Source organism: Xenopus laevis, chromosome 1S, assembly GCF_017654675.1.
Source record: "Xenopus laevis strain J_2021 chromosome 1S, Xenopus_laevis_v10.1, whole genome shotgun sequence".
NCBI lineage: Eukaryota > Metazoa > Chordata > Amphibia > Anura > Pipidae > Xenopus > Xenopus laevis.
This window is the reverse complement of record NC_054372.1, coordinates 158,886,561-158,913,848: the sequence shown is the minus strand read 5'-3', so window position 1 is coordinate 158,913,848 and position 27,288 is coordinate 158,886,561. Positions and strand designations below refer to the sequence as shown.

Below are 27,288 nucleotides of genomic sequence, written 5' to 3'. Positions count from 1 at the left end.
TTAAATCGTTCGAATCGAACGATTCGAATGATTTTAATCCAACGATCGAAGGAAAATCCTTCGATCAAAAAAAGGTTAGCAAGCCTATGGGGACCTTCCCCATAGGCTAACATTGACTTCGGTAGCTTTTAGCTGCCGAAGTAGGGGGTCGAAGTTTTTTTTAAAGGGGAAGTACTTCGACTATCGAATGGTCGAATAGTCGAACGATTTTTCGTTCGATTCGTTCGATTTCGTTCGAATTCGAACGAATTTAACCAATTCGATGGTCGAAGTACCCAAAAATTACTTCGAAATTCTAATTTTTTTCATTCGAATCCTTCACTCGAGCTTAGTGAATCGGCCCCTAACTGTCTCTGCCTTAACTGTGTCTGCACTTTATCTCTGATTTGTTCATGCACATGAATTTAGGTGCTTATGTCTTGAGCACTGGTGCATATGGTTCTAGCACACCATTATTATACTTAGGCAATTCGCTACCAACTGACTTTTATATCCCTTCACTTGATGTCGCTCTTTGACCAAGTTGGTTATGGTTCCACAGGACCTGCTGAAGCCCTAAGTTGTTGTACTTGTATTCAGTGTCGGACTGGCCCACCGGGATTCCAGGAAAACTCCCGGTGGGCCCAGGTGTTAGTGGGCCCTCTTGTTTCTAAACATTTTACCTATTTCATGGTCATTCCCTATTTCTTTATGGGTAAAAATGCTTAATATTCGGAGAATATTGTAAGTAAATATAAAAGACTAAGAGAATAAAGAGGTTGAGTGAGTAGAGGAGGAATAATAGTTTGGAAATATCCACTGTCTAAAGTTTTCTGGTGGGCTCACGTTCTTAGGTTTTCTGGTGGACTCACGGTTTTAGGTTTTCTGGTCTGCCCAAGGTCTAAGTGTCAAGGCCGCCAAGAGGCGCGTCTGCTCCCGGCGGCGAATAATCCAAAATGGCGGCGCCCAGTCAGCCCACGTGGGCGCCGCAACGCCGACGCAGGCGTAAACGCGCATGCACAAACACGCCGGCACAAGCATGCCGGCGTAAGGACGTCAATGACGTCACTTTGGCACCAAATTTGAATATAAAAAGGCTCCCAGGACGCCAGAATGGCGCCCAAGAATAGGTTCTGCTTCCCTGAACCTGGGTTTCTGTTCCAAGCCTTGATTCCTGTATCCTGTACCCTGATTCCTGCTCCTGCCTTGGTTTTGACCCTCTGCCTGGACTCTTGTTATTTGATCCTGATCTGCCTGTCACTGAACTCTTGCCTGGACTTTGACCTTCCGCTTTGCTTAACCCTTTGGATACCGCGACCTTGCACCCTCAAGAGGGCTTCCTCCTTGATCCAGACTACCTCCCTGGAGGGAGCTCCCGGCTCCCTGACACTAAGGCTTTCTGGTGGGCCCCTGGCATCCCAGTCCGACACTGCTTGTCTTGAACATTATGGTTCCTGGATTGTAGCCTCTGCCTCACATTTCTGGTAGTTTATTTAGTTCAACATTTGCATTCTGCATCTATCTAAAATTTGCTGCAACATGCGTGGATAAGTTCCAGGACTGGAATGTGTGAAGTCAGTGCAAAACCTGATTTGTGCCCTACTAAAACAAATAGATCCAATCATTAATTCATCTTTATCCTTGCCTATACAAATAGTTAATTTCCAGCATAAAACACAAAGGAATATATAATAGTAAGATGAATAAGTGAATATAAAGTTGGCCACGATGGAACTCTTTTATATATGCAACTCTCTAATAATTACCACCATGAAATGTCAAGGAGAGAGATAGTGATGCCCTTTTGAAGCCACAATGCTATATATCACATAGAATTAGGTGACAGACACGAGCTACGTCAAACCAAGCTCTAAAATCGTATTAATGCCAATGTAAAGTGTCATACATTAGAAGTTCATGTTAGAAAACCTTATCGGTTCTGGAGTTGTGGGGATTGTCCATTGTTCCTAATAGGCTGACAATAATTAATGCATTTGTTTAAAATTCAGTCTTGAAAAATAAAAACCATCATGAATAATGTAACTATTCAGTCATGTTGTGGGAGACTGGAGCATGTTTTAATGTGCCCATTTCCCCAGCAGTCTCTGGCCTTCCCAACAGCATGATTTCTGAACCTAGGCATAGCAGCACATGTGGATATGTCAGCAGCACAGTTGTTGGGGGGTGATGGAGTTAAAAGTGGTCCAGAGTCAGAGTTGTTCATGAAAATCTGAATAACAATGACATTTATTTATATTGAGCAAGTACAGGTATGGGGTCTGTTATCCAGAATTCCCAGGGCCTAGGGTTTTCCAGATAAGGGATCTTTACATAGGTCAATCAGAAAATTATTTAAATATAAAATAAACCCAACAGGATTGTTTTGACATTGATAAGGTTTACTTATATCTTAGCTGGGATCGGGTACAAGGTACTGTTTTATTATTATAGAGAAAAACAAATACATTTTTTTAAAAAAATTATTATTTGATTAAAATGGAGTCAATCGGGTATATTTATCAAAGAGTGAAGTCCACTAGAATGAAATTTTGCCACTCTCCATTCATTTCTATGGGGTTTTTAAAGGTGTATTTATCAAAGGGCGAACTTTCACTTTTACCCATTGATAAATACTCTTTTAAAAATTCCATAGAAATGAATGGAGAGTGGCGGAATTTCACTTAAGTGGACTGTGGTTATCTCTCACTTCATTCTTTGATAAGTATGCCCCAATGAGAGATGGACTTCCTGGAACTGGAAGCTTTTTAGATAACGGTTTTCAAGAAAACAGATCCTATACTGTACTTTCACCTGTTTTCCTCACTTTGAACATAAATTCAACTAACTATATGTTACATTACTCATTATTTAGCAAAGACATAATTATATGGTTACAATGATCCACCTTTTAGAGGAAACTGGCTACCCATCCCAAATTCAGACATAGTTCCACCAATGCTTCATGGTTTCTTCATGTTCTTATTATTCTACTGTATTTATATAGTTAAGCAGTGAACATATTATTGAAGAACTGTAAAGAGTTTGTTTGTTGTCCTTTTCACTTACCTCCTCTAGGTGGCACTACAGTAAGGGCATCTAGCCATTTCTTGCAATGGCAGGTTGTCTTTGAACTCTTTTTGACTTTCTACTAAATGGTGAGATCTTCTGCTTTCGAATACTGCTCCTTTGTAAGTAACAGGATTGAACTTCTCCCCCTTGCAATGTAGTTCCTGCCTTTAGCGTGTATGTAAGACCCTTGTTTGTTATAAATGAATGCAAAGCACTGCTTAACTTGCTGCCACTATATAAATGATGATGATAATAATAATGATCAAGTCTAATTTGTTTGGTTCTGATCTTTGAGTATGCCTGGACTGTCTTTTCTTGTCTCCCTGCCTTTTTCTCTGCCACTAAGCGAGTACTCCTTAGTTCCCACCTGTCTCTTTCCCTCCCATAGTGTCTTTGCCTGTTTTAATGTATCCCGTCTCCTTGCTAAAATGTAAAAAAAATACACAAAATTCTCTTCTGTTTGCAACAGATTGGATAAGCACATTTGATTTTAGTGGCATTTTATTAACTGAGACAAAGCCAGAAGAACAGTCATTTCCTGAAAGTGTAACTATACTCCTGAGTATGAAATATCAGCTTGAAACTCTTATGCTTTAGTTGTTGTATATTAAAACTGCGGAATTCTTTGCCCCTGCTGGATAGAAGGCAGTACAGACTAAAACCCACAGGAACCACTTCATTAATAAATATTTTGCTTTATGACATTAGGTGGAGGCAGAACAGAAACTGGAAAAAAATGACAGACTGTCTCCTTGATGACTGAATTTCAGTACATTTTTGTGTTTGTCTCATATTGTTTCTTCAAAAAAAAAACTCTAAAGGGCAAATACACAAATACAAACACTTTATTTATTTTTTCATTTTGTAAATAACATCCATCACACATTTTTTCAGATCCAGAGAGTTTCCATCTGCACAGCAAGATCATTTTAATCCTATATAGGGTACATTAAGGAATGCAATTCAATTCTATATATTAAATCCCCATATAACGTGAAAAGCTTGACCAATTTAAACCCACGGCAATAGTGCGGGGCAAGGATTAAATTCCATAGAATAATTGTTTTAACAAATGTGATATGAATTAGAAAACCAGTCCATAGCTCTGGAAGTGCAAAAGAACAGGGTACAAAACATTCTTTTTGCTTATGAAATCTTATATCTGCAAGTCTTTTATAATTTGTAAAAAGCAAAGCAGCAGGCAAAGCACCCCCACCATACACTGTGCCTGGAAGGATAGGAGGGTAATCCTTCTGATTCTTGTTCAGAGCTCCCCAACTTGGCTAAGACAGTAGCAGTAGACCTCTGGTGCAGTGCCTGATTCTATAATATCTCTGTTAAACAATACTTTTTTTAAACATAGTTTAGCCAAGTGTTTTCATCAGAGTTAAAGCACGCTCCTGGAAAACCTGCCAAAATATCCCTTGCAATGAAAATTTCCATTAACTGAATGCAATCATTGGCAACAGCATCTAATTTGGTAGACAAACACTTTAATATAGATTAAACTGATGTTTACCTGCTCTCGTTGCTCAATTACAGCCCAGCAGAAATTAGAATCAAAGTAACCGCAGCTACAGGAGATGACATTTCCAACACTGAAATCATTCAAAAAAAAAAAAAGGTAATTCGATAAAAAAACAGATGAGTATGGATTTGTACAGGTAATGAACTGGGAGTGAAAGTTTTTTAAGGGTGAGTTAATCAAGTGAATGGACTCTTTCTCATAATAAATCATGTAATAACTGTTATTTTTGTTTAACCAAAGGTATTCCCCAAACTGGTCACCAGGGGTCACTTTGCTCTTTATGTTCACTTTAGCTGAATATCAGGTCCATGGAAAGAGTCAGAAGAAGAATGCAAATTAAAAAAAACTATAAAAAAAACAAATAAAGTCCATTTGAAAAGTTGCTTAAAATTATGCCTTCTATAAAATACTAACAGATAGGTTAAATGTGACCCATATCAGTACAAGACATTTTAAACCCTACTTACTCAATTTAAGTGTCTCTATATTTTTGTTTATACTGCATAGAAATGTATAAGATATAGCACAAGTGTTTTGCATTTTCACAAAGCACCTGCGAGTTATAAAGAACTCTGAAATAGCATTTGATCCCTTTTGTATATGTGTTAATCTGCTCCAAGCCTCTGGCAAATCTTCCTTTTGCTGTGTTATTTTTGTCACTAGCTGTTAAATAAGCAGGAACTGTTGTAAATGACAGCTAGTCATTGAGTTTATGCATTTACAGCCAATAAATTTAGAGTATGTATCGGTGCACTCTCCACGGACCAATGAAACCTTGTGGGAAAAGTAGATTATATTGGTCTCGGATTAAAGTGCAATTATAGAGTGGTATTGGAATGGTATTTGAGATAAAGCATGGTTGCTATGCAAATTGTACTCACTTGGACATATCCATTCACATGGTGGGCACCGACCATGAACAGAGGCTGAAAGGAAGCGACAGAAGGAAGACAGAACTTATCTTCCCTGTTGAAAGAGATATGTTCTTTGCAATCTGGCAGGTTGAAAGGGAAGTGGAATACATTCCATGCATTTCAATTGATTGAATACAAGAATTCCCAGAAAAAAAATACAAAAAAGCACAGACTTGGGTGGCCCATTCAGTAAACACATGCCCAAACATTACAATGATTCTATAGTGAAGATTTCATTCTAAAAAATGTATAGTCTAGACATCAAGCAACAGGAATATTAACAAAAAAAGTCTTCTTTAATATTTAGCCATTTCTCTGCCTTTAGTTAATTTATTCAACAAGCGCAATATGGTGAAGTGGCCAAAAAGTACCGTGTTCAATAATAACCAAGACAGTTGGAAACACTGTCCAAGGAGGTCATAGGATTAGGATTCTAACATACAAGGCCATAAAGCAAGTCATGGAAAATGATGAAATCAATGTGAAATGTCCATTGCACCATTATCACTATTATCTCAGCTGTTTGAAATTTTAGTCCTGTTACAAAACACTTCCCAAGCAGCAGTAAATTAAGAATATGTCAGATTGTTTTAAGCAGCCAAAATCTATTCTGCCCTATGGGGTGTTAGAGCTCAGATGCAGCAGTATAGCAATTAACACCTCTTTGAATTGTTAATCCATGATGCAAATTGCAGTCAGGATTTAAGAATTTTTTTTTTTGTTCTATTGTTAGATCTGAAATAAATTTGGGGGGTTTGTATTAATTCCTGCTGCGATGGGTGATTGACTTTATTATGGTTTTATTACCGCACTGCCTCTGCAATGTAAATCTATATTGGCCCATAAATTGCAGTTACCTTACAGCACACTAATGATATGATAAAAAAAAAGAAGCTTCAAAAAGAGGCATAAACATCACCAATTCAGCCAAATCACAGGCCTACAGTAATAACCAATCATAGCACCCACAATCTTAATGTTATCTTATTTTATAAAGGGCTATATAGTTGGATCATATTTATTATCATAGTTATGCAACAATCTAGGATGAACAGTCCCAGAGTCTGTTCCACAATTTTTTTTCCAGATTCTGTTCCACAATTTCTGGGTTGCTGGTGTAAAAAATATTGTACTCATCACTTCTACTGTATGTTCTGAATTATAAACGTTTATAAATCTTGTAGGAAATAGGACACTGTTTTTTTCAGGGCCTTTAATACAAGGGAGGAAATACATATTAGCTACTTCTTGTACTGTATGTAATACATAAAGAAAACAGCAGAAAGCTTCAGAAAGATGGTGAGATTCCCCCCCAGATTTTATGTCACTTATTGGATAATGTTTTAAGCTTTAAGAGATTTACAGCATCCATACAACTATTTCTGCATGGCTAGAAAATTAAAATGACTAGAGTGATGGATTAAAGCAGCCAGCAGAATCTAATTAAATTAATTAAGTATTAAGGGGAAAAAGTTCAAATGATTATTACAGGTAACCCTGACGAAGACTTACAAGTGGGACCATCCTGTTGGTTGTTATACACTCATAGAAAAGCACTCTGTTCAATCAAAATGTGATTGTGGTGCATACCCCCAAACTGGTTCTGAATGTCCTTAATACATAAGGATGCCCAACCCCAATAACGCTCTTGTAGATGAATAGACGTAAATCCCACCGAAGTTCAAAAATATAGTGGGAAGCCTACCCAGAAGAATAAATGTTGGTGCAAAGACACTGAATTTCTTAAATACTAGCTACTTCTATGCACCTTTTTTTACCCAAGATCCCATCTGTGCAAGGGCAAAAGCCCACAGCAACCAATTAGCAGCATGCTTCACTAAAGTACAATTACATGTACATAAATTACAATCTATTGTTTGCTGTTGGTTACAGCACTGGTTCATTCATGGCCTTAACAAGAGTATTGATGCATTTTCTTAGCCATTTTGGTTATGTATTCTACAATTTGGCTGTTGTTCTATAATGTTTTAGTGTTTTTTTTATTTCATGCTTTTTTCATATGACTTAAATTAGTTTTAACTGTAAGAATAGCAATTAGTTATTGTAAACCCCCAGTCTTTGCCATTAACTGCTGTACTTACCTCCCTACAGATGGTGTCGATTTTTCTTACGTTTTCTTGTTATGCATTTTAACAGCATTCTATTGTGTTCAAATCACCCTATGAATATAAAGCCATTTTGATATTTAAAATATGTTCTAAAAATGTACAATTAACATACATTTTAGTTTATTGGAAGACATTGTAAAGGGGAACTATCCTGAGAGTGATTTTTAGCTGTACTGTTATACTGTTTTTCGCTGAACTGTTAACTTCAAATACTGCATAGGCTTATGGAGAAAGAAATAAAACAAAAAGGAAATATACAGTGTAGAATATACCAAATAATGAATCAAATATAATTAAACCAAGAAGTCCAGAGATTTGTAGTTTGACAATAAAAACGTGCCTCTACATATGGTTGTGAACCTTGTAAAATACAAAAAATAAAAATAAAACCTATTAAAGCATGTTAATGTGGATTCAGAGCATTACATCAACCCCAGATATGCAAGTCAATTACAGACACTGTGGACAGAGCTTTGCATTAACCCCCAATGTTAGTGATTGCCGAATTTTGCGCAAAATCCGGAATACGCCGACGTCCGGTTTTGACGCCGGCGTCGTTTTTTTTGTCGAAAATGCGCCGGCGTCCATTTTCCATTTTTGCAGCCGTTTCACGAATTTATTCGCCAGCAACGAATCACGCAAATTCGGTGCAAATTCACGCCTGGCAAATAAATTCGCCCATCACTACCCACTGATTAATGATCACATGTGCAAAACACTAAAACAGATCCAAAACCGAGTGCACAATTCCCTAAAACACTTAGGGCAGATTTAATAAAGGGAGAAGTGGGTAATGTTAGCATCACTTTGCTAGCGTTACCGCCCGCAGGGACCTCACCAATTTACTAACGAGCGCAGGCACTAATTCGCTATCTAAAGAGACAGGTGTTAGCGGTCACTTGTACTATCGCCAGGAGTCAATTCACTCTGGCAAATGGACGTTACTCCCCAAATTCACTAAAGTGCGGATTTTACTGAATGTTACCTCCTTCGCCAGAGTTGCATTCGCCACCTCAGACCAAGCAAAGTGCATTAAAGTAGCTAGATATTCCTCAATTTTCTGTCACTTACATTATATTCTGGGAGCCGAAAATGCATCAAAGTCCAAAAAAAGCTGGTGAAAAGTCACCAGCGTTTGGCGCCCACGACGAAACTCCGCATTATAGTGAATTAGGGGGCTGATTCACTAAATTCGAGTGAAGGATTCGAAGTAAAAAAACTTTTTTGGGCTACTTCGATCATCCAATGGGCTACTTCGACCTTCGACTACGACTTTGAATCGAAGGATTCGAAGTAAAAATCGTTCGACTATTCGACCATTCGATAATCGAAGTACGGTCTCTTTAAAAAAAACTTCGACCCCCTAGTTCGGCAGATAAAAGCTACCAAAGTCAATGTTAGCCTATGGAGAAGGTCCTCATAGTCTTTCCTAAGTTTTTTTGATCGAAGGATATTCCTCTTTACTTCATCATTTGCCAATGCACCTTGCACTGGCTGACCACTATCCATTACATGGACATCAGTTGCGATTAGCATGCCACCAAACGTACCAATAATCATATAAAAATGTATGTATATGGGCATCTTAAGTCAATTGCCTCAGTTGCCTTGTCCTTAAGGCTGGCCTATGAAAAAAAATTTAAAAGAAAGCATAAAATACAGGTATGATATATATACATACCTGTATTTTATATATGTATTATTATGTTACCCAGAATACTCGGATAATGGATCTTTCTCTAATTTGGATCTTCGTGCCCTAAGTCTACTAGGATATCATGTAAACATTAAATAAACCCAAAAAAAGCTGATTTTGCTTCCAATAAGGATTAATTAAATCTTAGTTTGGATCAAGCACAAGGTACTGTTTTATTATTACAGAGAAATAAATTTGGATTATTTGGATAAAATGGAGTCTATGGGAGACAAACTTTCCATAATTTGGAACTTTCTGGATAACGGGTTTCTGGATAACGGATCCTATACCTGTATGTGTAAATTCTTTTTTATTTTTATTACAACTCTATAAACCCAAGTGTTTACTTTTATCAGTAAAAGCAAATTACTGAGAGGTCAAACCACCTATGTGTCCACTCCAGACATAGCAAATTAATACAGGGAATATATTGTTATTAACAGAAGTTCTGCCTATTCCTTGACACATTTCACTATTTATGTCTTCCATCCTCCTGTTGTGGTGCTCTTAAAGGAGAATTCAACCCGTAATAAAAAAAACCCCTGCCCCCTACCCTGGGTAGATCCCCCTCCCTCAAGCCTCCCTGCTCCCGTGAACTCAGAGGCCAGATTCTGCACAGAGGGGTGAGTAAAGGGCATTTGCCCAGGAGGGGGGGGGCAGGTAGGCTGGGGGAGGAGGGAGGGGGGTCTACAAAGGGTAGGGAGGAGGGGTTTATTTATTACGGGTTGAATTCTCCTTTAATGAGCCCCATTGTCTCTAAACACAAATGGTTCTCTACATTTTAACATTGTTAGCCAGGCGCTCCATCTTGTTCAGTTTGTGCTTATTTTTTGGCATTGGTTTGTTATACATGCCATTTTTAAGTAGATGTTCCTTGCTGTGATGAATCTGAACACCATGTTGGAGCTGGAATGAACACTGAGCTTGGAGAGGATTGAGGATAATTTGTCAAATAAATTACAGAAGAAAAGACATACAATCAATAAGGGAAATAATAGCACAGAACCTTAAAAGAAGGAACATTTGATTTGCACCGTTTTCATTTCACTTATTTAATGCTCACACAAGTGCTGAGCCTTTAGTATCTAGAGAAGTTACAGACACACATATATAAATTGCTGTACAGGCTAACTTTATCATCAGTAAAACATCACTCTGCATAAGAGACAATATTCGCTTACAACTACAGTATTTATCTTATATGCTATGTATCACTACTTACTTACTCCCAAAAGGCACAATATTTTTCTTTGTGATCTTAACTTTGTAGTTAATAAATTGAAATTTTAAAGGGATAATGACATATCCTATGTAGCTAAGAATTTTTTAAAGGGGAACTATTGCAAAAATGAAAATTGAATATAATCTTCATCATACTTAAATAAGAAACTTTCTAAATGCAATCAAACATTCTGAACTGTTTCTGAATTAATAAAGTTTATCTTCATTATCCCTCTCTCATCATCGGTTTCTCCTCATTCTGTCTTCATGCAGAAGTTGGGTGTCAGATGAATGGTCCAATATAAGGGGGGCTTCCTTTCCTAGTAGATTTATTACAGCTTACTCAAATAACTGATTCCAGTACAAACAAAATCATACTAAAATAACCGCCTTTTGCACAAATTCTGCATGTAGAGAGACATGATGTCTGGTGATTTTAATAGAGTGGTTCTAATTCTATTGGATCTAAAGTAGCTGAAGTCCTTTATCCGGAATGAATGGGACAGTATTCACTTTAAGGGGGTTATTTATCAAAGTCCGAATTTATCTCAATATTTTCTACTACAAACTCCGATTAAATCCGCGTTTTTTTACACTTCGGGGGAAATTTATCAAGGGTCAAATTTCGAATTGAAAAAACGTCGAAATTCAAAAAGACCAGCCGAAATTAATTGAAGTTTTTTTTGGTCGAATAGGTCCGTATTCGGCCGAATTTGAATCGAACGAATTGAAGGAAAAGTGCATTCAATCAAAGTTTTCCCAAAAAAATTGACTGTCCACCAATTGACTCCAAATATGTTCTAAGAGGTCGCCTATAGGCTAAAACAGCAATTCGCAGGTTTTAGATGGTGAATGGTCAAAATCAAATTTTTAAAGAGACCGTACATGATAAATTTCGATGTTTTCATTTTTTTCAAATTCGAATCTAATTTGGACTATTCCCTAGTCGAAGTACACAAAAACAGATCGAAATTAAATTTTTTTTCATTCAAAAATTCAGCTTGACCTTTGATAAATCTATGCTTTATTATTACATTTTGCCGAAAATTTGCTTTGCGAACGAAAATCTGATTTTCATAATTTTTTCAGATTTTTCCAGATTTTTACGGGGTTTTTTTTTAAATTTTCACCCGAAAATTCCGGAAACTTTGAGGTATTGCAGGAAACCCAGCACACATCAAAAAATAATTGGGACTTCTCCCATTGATTTATATGCAACCTCGACAGGTCTGAGATGCCGGATTTTCAGATTAGGACTTTTTCATCCTCGGGGTTTAATAAATGTAGAAAAATTCATGATTTCTTAAAAGTCCGATTTTATATAAAAAAAAAATTAACAGACAGAGTTCTGTCTTTTGCTTCCTCACTTCTTCCTGTTACAGTTAGAGCTGTAGTATTTCTGGTCAGGTGATCTCTGAGACAGCACACAGACCATCATGAAATGTTGGTTCAAGGCAAGAGATGTAAAAGGGCAAGATTTACTTAAATATATATTCCAGATTGGTAAGATTCTTTAATATGCCACTTAATATGATGTAAACTATCTGTTGCTCAAGTATTCATTTTAGGGGTATAGTTTTCCTTTAAGGAAAAGTTCAGTGTGAAAATAAAAACTGGGTAAATAGATAGTCTGTGCAAAATAAAACATGTTTCTATTATAGTTAGTTAGCCAAAAATGTAATGTATAAAGGCTGGAGTGACTAGATGTCTTTTCAGCTCGTAACCCTGAGTCAGCGACTTAAAGGGGGGGGCCACATGGGACATAACTGTTCAGTGAGTTTGCAATTGATCCTTCAGCTCAGATTCAAAAGCAACAGTTATGACCCATGTGTCGTCCCCCCTCAAGTCTCTGATTTGTAACTGCCTGGTTACCAATCAGTGGAAACCAGTCGAGCTGAAAAGCAGGAAGTAGTGTTCTGTTATGTTATGTTAGACATCCAGTCACTCCAGTCTTTATGCATTACATTTTTGGATAACTAACTATATTTAAAACATTATTTCTTTTTCACAGTATATCTATTTACGCAGTTTTTAATTTTATACTGAACAGTTCCTTTAAAGGAGACGAAAAGGGTTCATCACCAGTGGGGTGCCAATTTGTTAAGCACCCTGAAGTGATTATAATTGTTTACCCCAAACTCCAGGATGGGGATCCACTATGATAAAGCATACACCAGACCAGAGTAGTACATTAATGAGGACTGAACTGCCATCTTCATTCCTTTCCCTGGAATCCCTTGCAACTGGGCTGTGCCCATGATAAAGTTAAATTAGAACATTTACTCTACTGCATATAGGCCAAGACCAGAGCAAAGAACCAGAGGACCCCAGGTTTGTGCTGGTTATAATCACTAGTGGGTGCCTAACAAGTCAGCATCCACAGTGATTCAGCTTTAAAGGACAGTTATGCATTTTCAAATTAGTTTACCAAGTTATAAGAAATATATTTAAAAAGCTTATTTTAGTAACACTACATTGTCTTGTACCAACTTGCTTGTTTCATCTTTAGCTTCTTCTATCAATGCCCTCCACTGATTTATGGATAGATACTGTCTTGTTTATAGATTGTGTTAAGTATTATAGCTGAGATATAATACACAAAAAAAACTATTTAGTGTTGTAGCTACCATCATACATAACAAGATGGCAGCCAGTACAAGTCACATTTTAACCTACCAATAAGCTTCTCTGTCACATTAAACAAAGGCAATCTAAGGACATCCTACAAAACTACACAAAGTGAATAATAAGCAACCAAAATACAGTGATTTATAAGCAACCAAAATAGTTTTTATTAAAAAGAATCAATGAAACCACTTCACTTGACACCTAATTCTTCAGCTGCCACTGTGTACTGTTGCAAACAAAGTAATTATACAGGCACACAGCTTTTAAATCCATTTCAAAATGTGCTCCTACCCTAAATTGTTTTTACCAATATTTTCCACATATTTGTTTCAAGGTGGGTAGCACACTTGATTTTTTAAGAATGTAGCGCATACGATGTTTAGTCAATTTTTCAATGGACGTTAGAACAGTTTTCTATCAAGCTCCAAATTTAAGTTCTAAACTGCTATTTTCTTCCCCTCTTGTTTTTCCATTTTGGTCTAATGATTCTCTAAATCTATACCATGGGGTCCATATCTTCCAATAAGTTGCACTATTACTATGATATATATACGTTAACCCCTCTAGCTGTCTTATTTCTTCTACTGATCTCATCCATTCATTGAATGAAGGAGGTTCCTTGGATTTCCAGTGTTTTGGGATTAAAGATTTGGCTACTTGAATAAGATAAAAGGTGAGTATATCATCTAGTATCTTGTGATTCTCCAGATTTACATTTAGTAACAGAGTTACTTGATCTTCTATCTGTACATTGACTGATGTGATAATTTTTACGCTTTCTAAGATTTGTTCCCAGTAATCCTTCAATTTTGGGCAAGTTAACCACATATGTAAATGATTTCCAACTTTATCGTTACATCTCCAACACCCGTATTGCTTTTGTGGGTATATTTTATTTAGCCTTGCTGGGGTTAAATGCCACCTTGTGATTATTTTATAAATTGCTTCTTTCATTTTTGAGGCCCTGGCCTTTTTTTACCTTGCTTAAAGATATTCACCCACATTTGTTCTGGTATGTTAACTCCCAGTTCTTTCTCCCAGGAACGGCAGAACGATGGAAATCCACATTTTTTTCATTTGAAAATTCAACTCAACCTTTGATAAATCTACCCCTTATTATTAAATTTACAGAAAATTTGCTTTGCAAAAGAAAATTCAATTTTCATAATTTTTTCAGATTTTTCCATCAGATTTTCACGATTGTTTTCGGAATTTCTACCCAAAAACTCCGTGCTCCGAGTCTCGAGGGAGATCCAATGGAAAGAATGTTGATGTTGAGATGAAATTCTGGATACAGCATATGAAAAAGGTATAATTAGTTATAAAGAACAATCATTTTTCAAAATGGATAAACGCTGCGACTATTCGCCCATTCGATAGTCGAAGTACTGGATCGAGCACAAAAACGCTGCGACTATTCGCCCATTTCGATAGTCGAAGTACTGTCTCATTTAAAAATACTTCGACTGCCTACTTCGCCACCTAAAACCTACCGAATTGCTTTAAAAGCCTATGGGAAAGTCCCATAGACTTGTTTTCCAAGTTTTTGATCGAGGGATTTAACCCCTCGAAATTCGACCCTTGATACATCTGCCCCTAAGGATATTCTTAAAATACCGTACAATTTACCAGTATCATCAACATGAGTCTAGCACTGGAATTCTAACACTGGATGTAGAGAGTATTTACTCCTCAAGTTATCATAAGATACGAATAACAACATGCAAAGTCTAGGGGTGTGAAGTATAATGACCATTTGTAAGAAGTATATTCCTAGATTTACAGATTTATAAAGAAGGGGTTATTTGGCTCAGGATTTAGTTATATCCTTTATCCCCGAATGGGTAGAAGCTGGCAATATATAGTTCAAGTAATAGCTACATACTGAGATGACAATAATGAGATTACTTGCCAGCTAAGTATGACCGACCCATATACTGTATATACCAACACAATAAACACACTTTTTGTTCTGTTTGGACAACTCACATGGTACATAAGCAGTCTCAGTGTAAAATGCAACATGGGAAAATATTAAAAGGTTCCATTTTTATTTATTACAGAGAAAACGCAATTTAATAAAAAACAGAATTATTTGCTTAAAATAGACTCTGTGGGCAATGGACTTTTCATAATCCAGAGTTTCCTGGATTACAGGTTTGTGAATAAGGAATGCCATACCTGTACTGGAAAAGTATTTTTATGAAACTGACTTCTTTAGTAAATTTTTCATTCATTTATTTAGATGATCTAGATAGTTATGGCATAATCATAAAAGGTATATAAAGAAAACAAGTGAGTACAAACGATGTCCAATAATAACAGTTTCTCAAAATAAACATATTTGTTCAATATTTCTTGGCAAGTAATGATTCTAAATTTGCCTGCGCATATAGAAAATTGCATGTTAAATACTATACTATCATTTCTACACCTGGTAAGAGAATAAAGCACGTTAATTGTTATCTTGCAGAATTTTATGACTCATAACAATTATGTTAATTATTGAAAGCGTAGGTATTGCATGGGTCATGTGGCATCTAACAAATGCTTCCTGCTAAAAAAAAAAACAAGAGAATATAATGAAAATCCATTCCCCTGCTGAGTATATAGCGAAGCATATTTTGTCAGAAAAGACATCAATTGTCTAATAGATTAAATACTCCCTTGAAAGAAGTGCGTGAATTGGGATGAAAAAAAGTGGAGGGATGGTATGTGCGACGCGCGCAGCACATTTTGATCACACCCATAAGTATAAGCCACGCCTACCCTTATTATAAGCCTCGCCAACCAATACTTCCTAGTTTTGGCCACTTTAATTCAAAACCATTTTGCTATTACCATGTTTATTAACAACACAACAACTTAGTCCAACAGCAATGAACAGGTCACATTAACACTAACCTGGAAAATTTCATGAACAATGGCTTTATTTTGACATACATCCCTGGTTGGTATAAATGTGACATGTTGATTGCTGGTGGATTGTGTTGGATCTGCTAGTGCAGTAACACCAGTGCCATTTACAACTCAAATACTGAGCCATTATGCTAGTTATTGAGTTTATGGACCCACTCACAATATACAGTACACATAGAATAGAAATGTCACAATATAAGGCTGAATAGTAATGTAATGCTTTTCTGGCTTAATCTGCCAATTAGAAGTTAAGGGTGACCAGCTAGGTAGTGAGCATGGGTTACATTGCGAATCTTCACCCAGGGCAGAGCCTTCGCCAATTGGAAGCTTCCCCTTTAAACTGTAGTTGAACTACAATTCACAGGCATACAGTATAAGTACAAATAGAAAAATGGACGCCAGGAGGTTCTTTAAAAGGGGTACAACAGGAGCAGATTTATTATGCCAGAGGCAAATGACCACAGGTTTACTTACAATAGTTCTGAGGACACAGCAGATGGAATCACTTTGGACAGTAAAGGTTCACAGTCAAACAGATGCGACTCCCAAAGGATATTGCAGATAGGTGTACATCAAATCCCAGTTCAACCGACGTTGCACAGTGAGGGGATCGGGATCTATCAGGTAGGGTTCAGGTAGTCCTTTGCTCACCTACTGCCCTATCAACTGAGGTCCCTGCTCTAAAGGCAAACAGGCCTTGTGGGAAGCTACTCCCTACTACAATCCTCATTGGCGCGACAGCTGCTCTTTCTGCTACACCTCTCTGTCTTTCTCTCCTAGAGAGAACTATAACAGTATCTTACTATTTTAGCTGGTCCTCGTTCACGGGGTTTACCTGGTCCCCGACTTAGCACTAAAGGTGTCAGGTCCCTTTAGGGTAAAAGCTTACTGGGGCCTATGGTGATCCCAGGCTCAATGGAGATTCACCTAGCAGCAGCACCAGGAGCCAAAGAGGAAGAGGACACTCCCTGCACACACTATATAGCAGTGTGGCAGGGGAGTGTCATTACACTCTTTGTCCAATAGGTGTGGGTGTTACACTTTACCAGTTACAAGGGCTTGGCCCAATAACAAGGGAAAAGAGAACTACATACAAAAGGTAGGGGATTAACTCTATAGGGATAGGATATCCTATAGGTCCCTACAGTAATTAATACAGATAATTACTACATGACAGCACAAAAACCAGTGCAATTAGCATCAGAATTTAATAATCAACCCTGTAGCATCACTTTATATTAGAGACCAACCTCATTTTCTGATGGATAAATTGTGACGACCCCTAAGCTTAGCTTCTCAACAGCTGCTCAGAGCCCACTGAGCATGTGAGTGTCACAGACACTTTCCAACATGGCGACCCCCTGTGACAAGTTTGAAATCGTGGATCATTGCTGCTATTGACAAGCTGAAACTTTAGGCTGGTGCAATAAGTTCACAATTTAATATATTAAATTTTTAGCCTCATTCATTTTTAGGGTTTAGTTATTTAAAGAGTCGACACTAAATGGATCCCCTTCCTGCAGGTCTGTCAGGACAATGTGTTCAATCATTACAAAAGTAAGGTAAAGCTCCACCACTATGCCATTTTGTGCCACAAACAACTACATTGTTATGAACATGTTACCCATTGGAAAAGCCCACATTATACATTACAGTTGCATATAAAAAAAGAAAATAGAAAGAGCAACAAATAACTAACCTAACCAGTCTGGAACAGAGACCCCTGCATGCTTATTTCCATCACAGTGCACTAGTGATGTTGAGTCCAGTGCTGTTGCTAGATTTATTAACTGATTCCCACACCAAATGTACAGTATTTCAGGGCAGAAAGGCTGAATCTGCTTCCTTCACTGTTCCGCACTGCACGTTCTCCTAATGATTTAGGGTTCACAATTTGCATGTACTGAATGTGTGGTGCGGTGTGGTGGGGGAGGGTTTGAACGAGGAGCAAGCAGGAGTTAAGGTGGCCATACACGGGCAGATAAAGCTGACGATATTGGTCGTTTAGACCAATTTGACAGCTTATCTGCCCGTGTATGCGGGCTGATATACGTGTCTTCGCAATCGAGAACAAATCTTTTAACGAACCTGCTTATACTTTTCAAACTTTTCAAAAATGTATACTATAATGTTCAACTATACCAACAACAATGTGTATATGTACATGTTATGAACATTCAAGAATTTTACATAAAACACTGTTTTATTGAGTACACATATATATAACATCTAACAACATGAATGCAAATGTGAAACCATCTGTTTATTCATGCTGGATTTCGAATAAAAAAACAAAAAAAACAAAGAAACCCTAATTCACTGGGTAATAAATGCGTTTTCAGATAAAAATATATATGCCATTTCAGTGTTCACAGTACTGATAACACAATGCAATTCTGGAGCTGTAAAGTTTATTGTACATTTGCACTCAATGGACTTATGATTTTGTCTATAAACTGTTATTAAAAAGTTACAAAAATGTAGCAGCTGCTCATATACGTCCAGAACACAAACAACAATGAAAGCAAAATAAAGGTTGCAAAGGCTGTTGGTTCAAAAAAACAATAAGGGCCATTTGCAAAACCAACTCTGCTAAAGGAGAATTCTTATTCTGATTAGGGTTGCCACCTTTTCATATATTTTTTACTGGCTGGTGGGGGGCGGGAACAAAAGGGGCGGGTTGTGATGTCAAAAGGGGCGGGACCACAGCATGGAGAACTGAAGACTGAGGAGAAAAGATAAGTTACAGGGGATTGGAGGCAGGCCGAGGGCTCTTTTTGAAGGGTATTCCAAATTAACCTGCAGCTACATTGCTGGTAAATTTGTAATACCGGCCCCGGCCTTGGCAGGTGTTTTACCAGCTAGGTCGGTAAAATACGGGCCGGGTGGCAACCCTAATTCTGATGTATATCAGGCACAGTGTGCAGAATATACAAACAAATGTGCTAAGCGTGCTTGCAAATAGTAAAATGTAAATCTGAATCTAGTTCTGACTAGGGAGAAACATGGGGAGAAAGAAAGCAAAAAAGAGTTGAGTGGTTGCTACTGGCAATTGGCCAATTTTGGAGCCTATGTTTGTTAATGAGCCCTAGTACTTATATTCTGAATGATTAAATATATACATCTTATGTGCAACCAGTATCTGGTGGACCTTACTTCAGATCTTTTGGAGACAATGAAGGTAAAAAACACTATACAAATAGTTGGTAAAGAAAATGCATAGGATGACAAAAGAAGCAGAACATTATAATTACTATACCTTGGTTCTCATACAGCACCATGTACAGTATATTGGTTAATCTATATTACCAATGGAGGCACTGCTGAGTAAGGTCTGATGCCATAGACCAGCAAAAGGTCACTGATTTTACAATATTATTATAAGACAAAAATAGAAGTTTCAAAACATGAGAGTGAACCCTTTTTAAGCACAACATTACTGATTTGGCTTCCATTTGTGGACCACAGTTCTGGGTCCCCAGTTATTGCCCCATCCACCCTATCATAGCCTATCACCAAGTGTCCAAGTGCATGAAACTATTAAAAAAACTCCATCTTGAGCTGTAGGTCTGGGGCATTTGCACCCAGGCCCCATGTGTTAACTGGTGAGATTCTCTACTTAATTGGCCATACACCAAGATTTTATTTGCCATATTTTGACATCACAAGCTACCCAACATAAATTGGTAACAGAAGTCTGCACAAAAAATAAATACCAATTAGCAAACTGTTGCCACACTGCAAACATGAAGCAATAAAGGTGTATTGAGAGGGTTAAAGGGCATGTAAAGCCAAGAAAATAAAATCCCATTTTCACTTTCTTTAATGAAAAAGAAACCTATCTCCAATATACTTTAATTAAAAAATGTGTACCGTTTTTATAAGAAACCTGACTGTATGCAGTGAAATTCTCCCTTCATTTACTGCTGTGGATAGGAATTGTCAGACGGTCCCTAACTGCTGAGCAGGGAAACAATCATACTTATGAACAGCAGGGGGAGCCCCCACCTTACTTACCAGCCATGCAGAACTCAAGCAGCTTTGTTTATGACGATCCCTAAGCAGCCCAGACCACACTGAGCATGTGCACTTAGTCTTAGTCTTGCAAAGATGTTTAACAAAGTTATAAGGTGGTGACCCCCTGTAGCCAACTTTGAAAGCATAAATTATTTGTTTGATTAGGCTTGTGGTTCAGTAAGTTCATGTTTATGTTTAGTATACAAAATACAGCATTTCTAGCATTATTCTATTTTAGACTTTACATGCCCTTTAAAGATAGATTTTTTTATAAAGGACCAACTGTATTACCCTTTAGCTTTCTTTTATGGGAAGGGTTAACATGTGCTAATCTTTAAAAAAAACAATAGTAAGAGGATAATACTAGCCTGTTCCACTGCCAGTACATTCATCCAGGTGAAAACAATAATACCAGAAGTTCATAAGTGGAATATTCACACTTTTATTGTGGTGCTCAGATAAACAGGATTGGATCAAACTTTTTGCGACAATACTATGCCCTTCCTTAAGGTAATAACATGCTAACGACAGCTTAACTCCTCATTAAATGATAACCAGTCCTGCTTATAAATAACTATCTAATGAAATAACTAGCCTAACCACAATATTTAAACTGTACAGTGTGCACATTTTGCATAATGTTTAGTGCACTCTGGCTTGATATAAAAAAAAACATCACAGAGCTAATATGTGATACAGTAAATATTTATGTACCGATACATCCATTAGTGATGGGCGAATTTGGAGCATTTCGATTCACCGAAAAACTTGCTTAACAGTGAAAAATTCTCGAAATGGCGCTGGCGTCTCGCCGGCACACATTCACTGATGAAAATGCTCCGGCGTCCAAAAAAACGGATGCCGGCGTCCATTTTTTTGATGCTGACGAATTTTCACCCATCACCAATATCCATTTGACTTCCCTGCCTTTGTAACATGTTAATTATAAAATTCTGCACACATACATATACGTATTGATATTTTCCTCAGCCAGCATACAGTAGATCAGGAAACCATTTGGTTCTCTGAAGATAAAAGTTGTTTTACTGTTTGCAATTTCACACTGTCAGCCTTGTAATAGCATTTGTTGGTATTTTTTACTTCAATCTAAAAGGTTCTTTAGATGTTTTCAAATTGCTAAGTGCTCAGATGAATCTTGCTCTTTTCTGCCAGAGGTGGTTAATTTCCCAGCTACTGTCAACGCTTTCTCTTTTTTGACCAAGGGAAAGTTGTCCCATATTTCAAAGCTGTAAAGCTACAGTAATATAATAGCTTTTTCTGTCCCCAGCAAAAATGATTTTTCATGTTCTTGTATGTCTGGGCCTGATGTTACCAAAACTTTTAACTTCTGCAATTCAGCTTTTTTTGCCTCTTTGAACTCATCAAAGTTTCCTGTAATTTTAAATAATTCTTGCTGCAGAGATGACTAGACGACTGCAGATGTCTGGTAGTTTGGATGCACAAGGGGAATATACTGATATGTATATTAAAAATGCTGCTAATTAAATACGGTATAATCCCAAATTTACGTCCCCGGATTCTCAATGCAATCCTATGGGTGTTATTCCCGTATTTATCATTTTGTTTCCCCAGATTTTACATCAATTGCTTAGCCCTGTCCCTTGCCAATCATTGCATTATTAGATAAAAAAAAAACCTTACTCTAAGGCTCTTGAAACTTTCCTACACTCAGCTGTATCATCCCTATCCACTCAGTGCAAGCTGAAGGAAATGTGATTGTGCAGGCAAAAGTGGTGATCTGTGCTAGGGAACAAGTGGGGAAGGAAGAATGAGTTGTGGTGGAGCAGGAGGGGGCTTGTAACAAGAAAATAATCCACAATGATCGTTTAAAATATGTAAATAGTAAAAAAGAATGAAGCAAGAAGGGATGAGACCCTTGTGGGTAGATTTATCAAAGGTCAAATTTATGTGAATTTTTTTTTACTCTAATAAATTCCAATATACAATTCTAATGGGAGGTTGTTTAAAGGGCATGTAAAGCCAAAAAAATAAAATCCCATTTTTACTTTCTTTAATTCTTTTTACCTCCCAACTGAAGCCCAGACCACACTGAGCATGTGCCTAGTCTTGGTATTGCAAAGATGTTTAACAAAGTTAAAAGATGACAGCCCCCTTTGCCAAAAGCATGAAAGCATAAATCATTTGTTTAATTGGGCTGCTGGTGCAGTAAGTTAATGTTTATATTTAGTATACAAAATACAGCATTTCTATCATTATTCTATTTTTGGACTTTAGTTGCCCTTTAACATATTCAAATAGTTCAACTGACCTCTGCCATTGACTTGTAAATTAACTCGGCAGGTTTTAGGTGGCAAATATATGAATTAGAACTGTTTCCATGTTTGAGGTGTGACACATCTCTCATTCAAACTTACATTCAAATTGGGGGATGAAAATTAGAATGTGTGAATTTTGACACAAAAAAAAGATTTGAAATTCAAATTCGAATTTACTAATCGACCCTTAATAAATCTGACCCTTAATATCAGAGAGGGGTCATATGGTTGATTGCTGCGATTCTTTGCTTCATTTCTCAGGATACGTTGATGTCTGACATTGTGCCGAGACACTTGTGATTTACTTACGTCAAAAAGTTATCCTGTTATTTGCCTTCTTCTTTTGACTCTTTCCAGTTTACAAATGAGGGTCACTAACCCTGTCTAAAAACAAATGCTCTGTAAGGCTACAAATGTATTAAGATTGCTATTTGTTATTACTGATCTTTCTATTCAGACCCTCCCCTAATTATATTCTAGTCTCTTATACAAATGGATGCATGGTTGCTAGGGTAGTTTAGACCCTAACAACCACATTGCTGCAACTGCAGACTGGAGAGCTGCTAAATAAAAAGCTAAATAACTCAAAAAACTCAAATAATAAAAAATGAAAACCAAATTGCAAATGGTTTCAGAATATCACTCTCTGCATCATACTTTAAATGCTGCTTTTAGAATAGATACAACAGTTGCTTATATTTCTAACAGTTCAGAATCTGCACCTACTGAGCTGACAGATTTAAACACCAGAGGGAGGAACATTAATCTTTAGACTTGGATTTTTGAAAAAATATATAAAAAAAAAAAAACATTTAGAGTAATTGAAAAATGTATTTCTGGTGAAAATCTGAAAACAACTGAACTAAAAAAAAGTGTTTGGAATGTAACCAACCCTGTAAATAAGAACTAATCCCTATAAATGGCTTACACTAATTATTGAACAAGCCTAAAGTTTCAGCATCTCTATAACAATACTGATCCAGGCCTTAAAAGTTGTCACACACATGCTCAGTGGGCTTTCAGCAGCTGTTACTAAGATAAGTTTAGGGGGTCGCAAATCATCAAGCATAAAATTAGATGTGCCTGTTATATAAACTGATTCTGCAGGGGTGATCATTAAATTGGTTACTGTTTGTGCTGGTTTTGAGCTGCCATGTACCAATAATTATTCAGCCTCATATTGCAACATTTATATTATATATATTCTATATATTTTGTGTCCCCAAGCTCAGTAAGTAACAGCACGAGCATGTGCAGTGAGTCAGCAGAAAGGAAGATGGGGAGCTACTGGGGCATGTTTGAAGGCACAGATCTTTACTGCTAAAGGACTGTGGTTGCCTTAGGTTTGTAAAAGTTAGGAGCGATACGGTGCTCCAGAATGATTTGTAAATGAAATTCACCAAATAGTGAATGTGACCAGGGTACTCCAGCCCCAGACACCCAGCTTTAGGGAGCGGTACAGCAAAGGATAAGTAGGAACAGGGCCAACCAACGGATCCACAGGTCCAGAAAGGATTAATTAAAAAATATTTTTATTTATAAAAAGTAAAAAAATGTGTATCATCTCCATCCGCCCTATGCGTTTCGCACCTACTTAGGGCACTTAGTCATGGGTTTAGAGAGCCCATGACTAAGTACTCTAAGTGGGTATGAAACGTTTGAGTGCCGGTCGGCCCCGTTCCTACTTATCCTTTGCCTTAGGGTTGTCACCTGTCCAGTTTTCACCTGGACAGCCTGGTATTTGGTATTTGCCTGTCCATATTTCCAAATTATGGAATTCAGACAGGACATTGAAGTTAATGGCGTGGCGATCAGCCAATCACTGATCGCCATGTCATAGCCCTGCCCCCAACATCACCTGACCCCCTCAACAGGAGTTGATCTACCTGAAAAGGTAGTATAGAAGCTCAAAATATAATGTACATATTTCATTCCTCTGCTTTATAAATAATCTCAACATGCCTGTAACCCTACTTCATGAAGAATGAATGAATAAATGAGGGTAGGTCTTAACATGTGTAGGGATGTGAAAATTTAGACACCCTCACACATTATTGACAGGCACATCCCTAGTAATATGTGGGTCCTGATGGGGACTTTGCGCTTATGTAACCCCCTGTAGTTCCCACAGCTAGATGGCACTGTGGCATAGGATAAAGGTCCTGAAGATCATGCGATCAGGGTCCATTGCTGCTCAACCTTTCCTCTGTTAAGCAGCAGAGGTTAGGGGTAGTGGAACCCAGTCTGAGTATAGTAAAGTGATAGTTATACCCTTTTATAGATCACTCTAGGAGTGATAGATAGGTTATGTAGTTAAGCAGCTCAAAGCTCCAACAAGGATATTAGAGGGATTAAGATCCCAGGTATTACTGACCCCACAGTAGGGACTAAGTTTTAGACCCAGGGAGGTACATAGTCTTCTGGGTTCCACTTAGGGTGATCCTGAAAACTGGGCAATACCTCCTCACAAGCTGCAAAACCCTCTGCTGTGTATTCCCTGGGCTGCAGGGATTCATTCTATATGTGGTATTATCCTATACGTGGTATTGTGAGTATACTTTGTTCTATAGGTTGATCTATGTTTTATCCCATGTTCCATACTACCATGTGAATTCTGGCTTTGGTCAATAAACTCAGTTTATGGTTAAGCAAAATAAAACCACTGGCGCCCATATCTCGTGCACTGCACATGGATACAGTTACACTACACCCTGCCTCCACCTCGCTGCGAGGGCTTACCCCTGAGTAAAGAGGGTCTCATTTGTGGTCCCACACCACATCAAAAAGTAGCTCCTATTGACCACTGTGGGGTCAATTTACTATAGCGCTACACATGCAACATAAAGCTAGACCTATACAGCATGTGCAATGTCTAGTCCTAGAGCACAGAGCCCTATATCAGCAATCCATTTCTTGTATATTTTTACAGAACACTAAACCTGGATACCACTTATTCTCATGCATAGTTTATCAGTAGCAATGTGTCTGTACAGGCATGTTCATACAAGTTGAAATTAACAAAAAAAGACTTACATATCAAATAGCCCTGTAAGTGGACTTTTGTTATCCAAGATCTGTGCATTTACCAATCAGCCTGGACACAGCTGCAAATCATCAATCATCATACAGGCAATATTTACAATTTAAGTTATGATAGTTGCCAAAAGGAAAAAAAGATACAGTAGTGGAAAAAATGCAAAAAGCGAGTCCAACAAGAAGCATCATACCTAGAAAGTGAAATATTGAGTAAAGGTAATGACTGGAGTGCAGCCCATAATCTTCAGTAAGATTATCTTTCAGCACTGCTATTTGTGAAAATAACCCATTGTAAACAATTCTATTGCTGGAACAGAGAACTTACATGAAAACAGTTTTCTCTTTTTTTCTATACAGAGTGCTATTTCTAGGCTCTGGTAAATCAAAAAGAATGTAAAATTGTAATTTAAATTGTAGCTCATTCCTGATTGCAACACTATTTGAAACACAACTGACACTTGAGTAAAATGGAGTAGCATGTCCAGAGGTAAGGAGGTGCACCAGCCATTACACTTGATCAGTCTAACTCTAAATGGAGAGAAAATATCTGACTCTATGCTATTGCTTACTACCACTGGTATAAACATGAATCTACTTCTGTGATACCATTAGCAGTAAGTCCCTGTGTCTAATATAGCAGCCCGTGTGCACCATTACATGCTACAGGAAGAATTTTGTTAGGCTTTAGTCACCCCTTTTTTATTGTGAAAAAATAAACATTCTATCCCAACCAATCAAGGTGGATGGTGATCCTTTTCACAACAGCAAGCTTTCACAGATTATTTATCCCACAACCAGACCTTGGCATATACTGTACAGGTCATAGTAGACAGAGTAACTATGTTGCCTTTTTTGGCTTTTGACAGGTGGCTAGTAGTGATGTGCGAGTCTGGCTTTTCCAGACCTGCACCCGCCCGCCACCAGCGCCTGCCCAACCCCGACTCTCTTTTATAGACACACCCCACCGATGACATCACAAAAGGGGTGGGGTTGAGAAGCACACATCTATAAAAACTCAACCTGGAAGCCAGCATTTGGAAGGTCGCTCAACCCGCCCGACTCGCAGGTATAGGGCCGGCCCACACATCACTAGTGGCTAGTGCTTAATGCCCAAATTTTTAACTCAGGCAATAATTCTTTGGCCAGAGGTGAGTATTGTGAGGGAGTAAAATGAGAGACTTTTCAGTATGCTAAATCTTGCCAGTTTCAAATTGTCATAAATAGTGCTATAAATAGATTTTGATGCAAAGAAACCCATAGACACCCATAGACTCCAATGGGTGAAAAAAAATAGTCGCCCCCATAGACTTCAATGTATTTGCAATTTTACACTATTTTACGCACATTTTCGGTAAAACTAACGGGTCAGTTTCGCCAATCACTAGTCATAAATCATTTCCATTTGAGGCGTCCATTCTTTACAAACAATACTACCACCTAACATGTTGGTCATTGCATGGCTAATGTCCTGCCTATTTCCTAAACTTTTTCTCAGTATCTGTTTGTATCTAGTCTAGGGATTGTGTTATACATGCCACTAAATATAAGAAGAAATTTGTCTTTTAGTTTGTTATTCATTAATTTTTCATCATTTATATTCAGGAAGAACTATGGGGAAATGATATGAATCATTATCTCACAGGGGCCGCTAAAGGTGTAATATTTCAGGATCTGCCTCTGAATCTTTAATGAAATTGCTTTGATTTCTTGTAGGTATGGATACAAATAAGCTTCAAACATTTACTTTGAGCTTTGAGCCTTAATATAGATTTATGCAAAACCATTTAGAAAAAGGGATTTTAATAGGATACACTGGCAAAGTCCTAATAAGCCTAATTTTTTAAAAGCAATTGCA

At 37.5% G+C, this 27,288-nt stretch overlaps 1 pseudogene; it reads right to left on the bottom strand.

Annotated features, from left to right (window-relative positions):
- Positions 1-10,089: 10,089 nt before the first annotated feature.
- Positions 10,090-27,288, bottom strand: part of LOC121399099 — a 56,901-nt pseudogene continuing 39,702 nt past the window's right edge.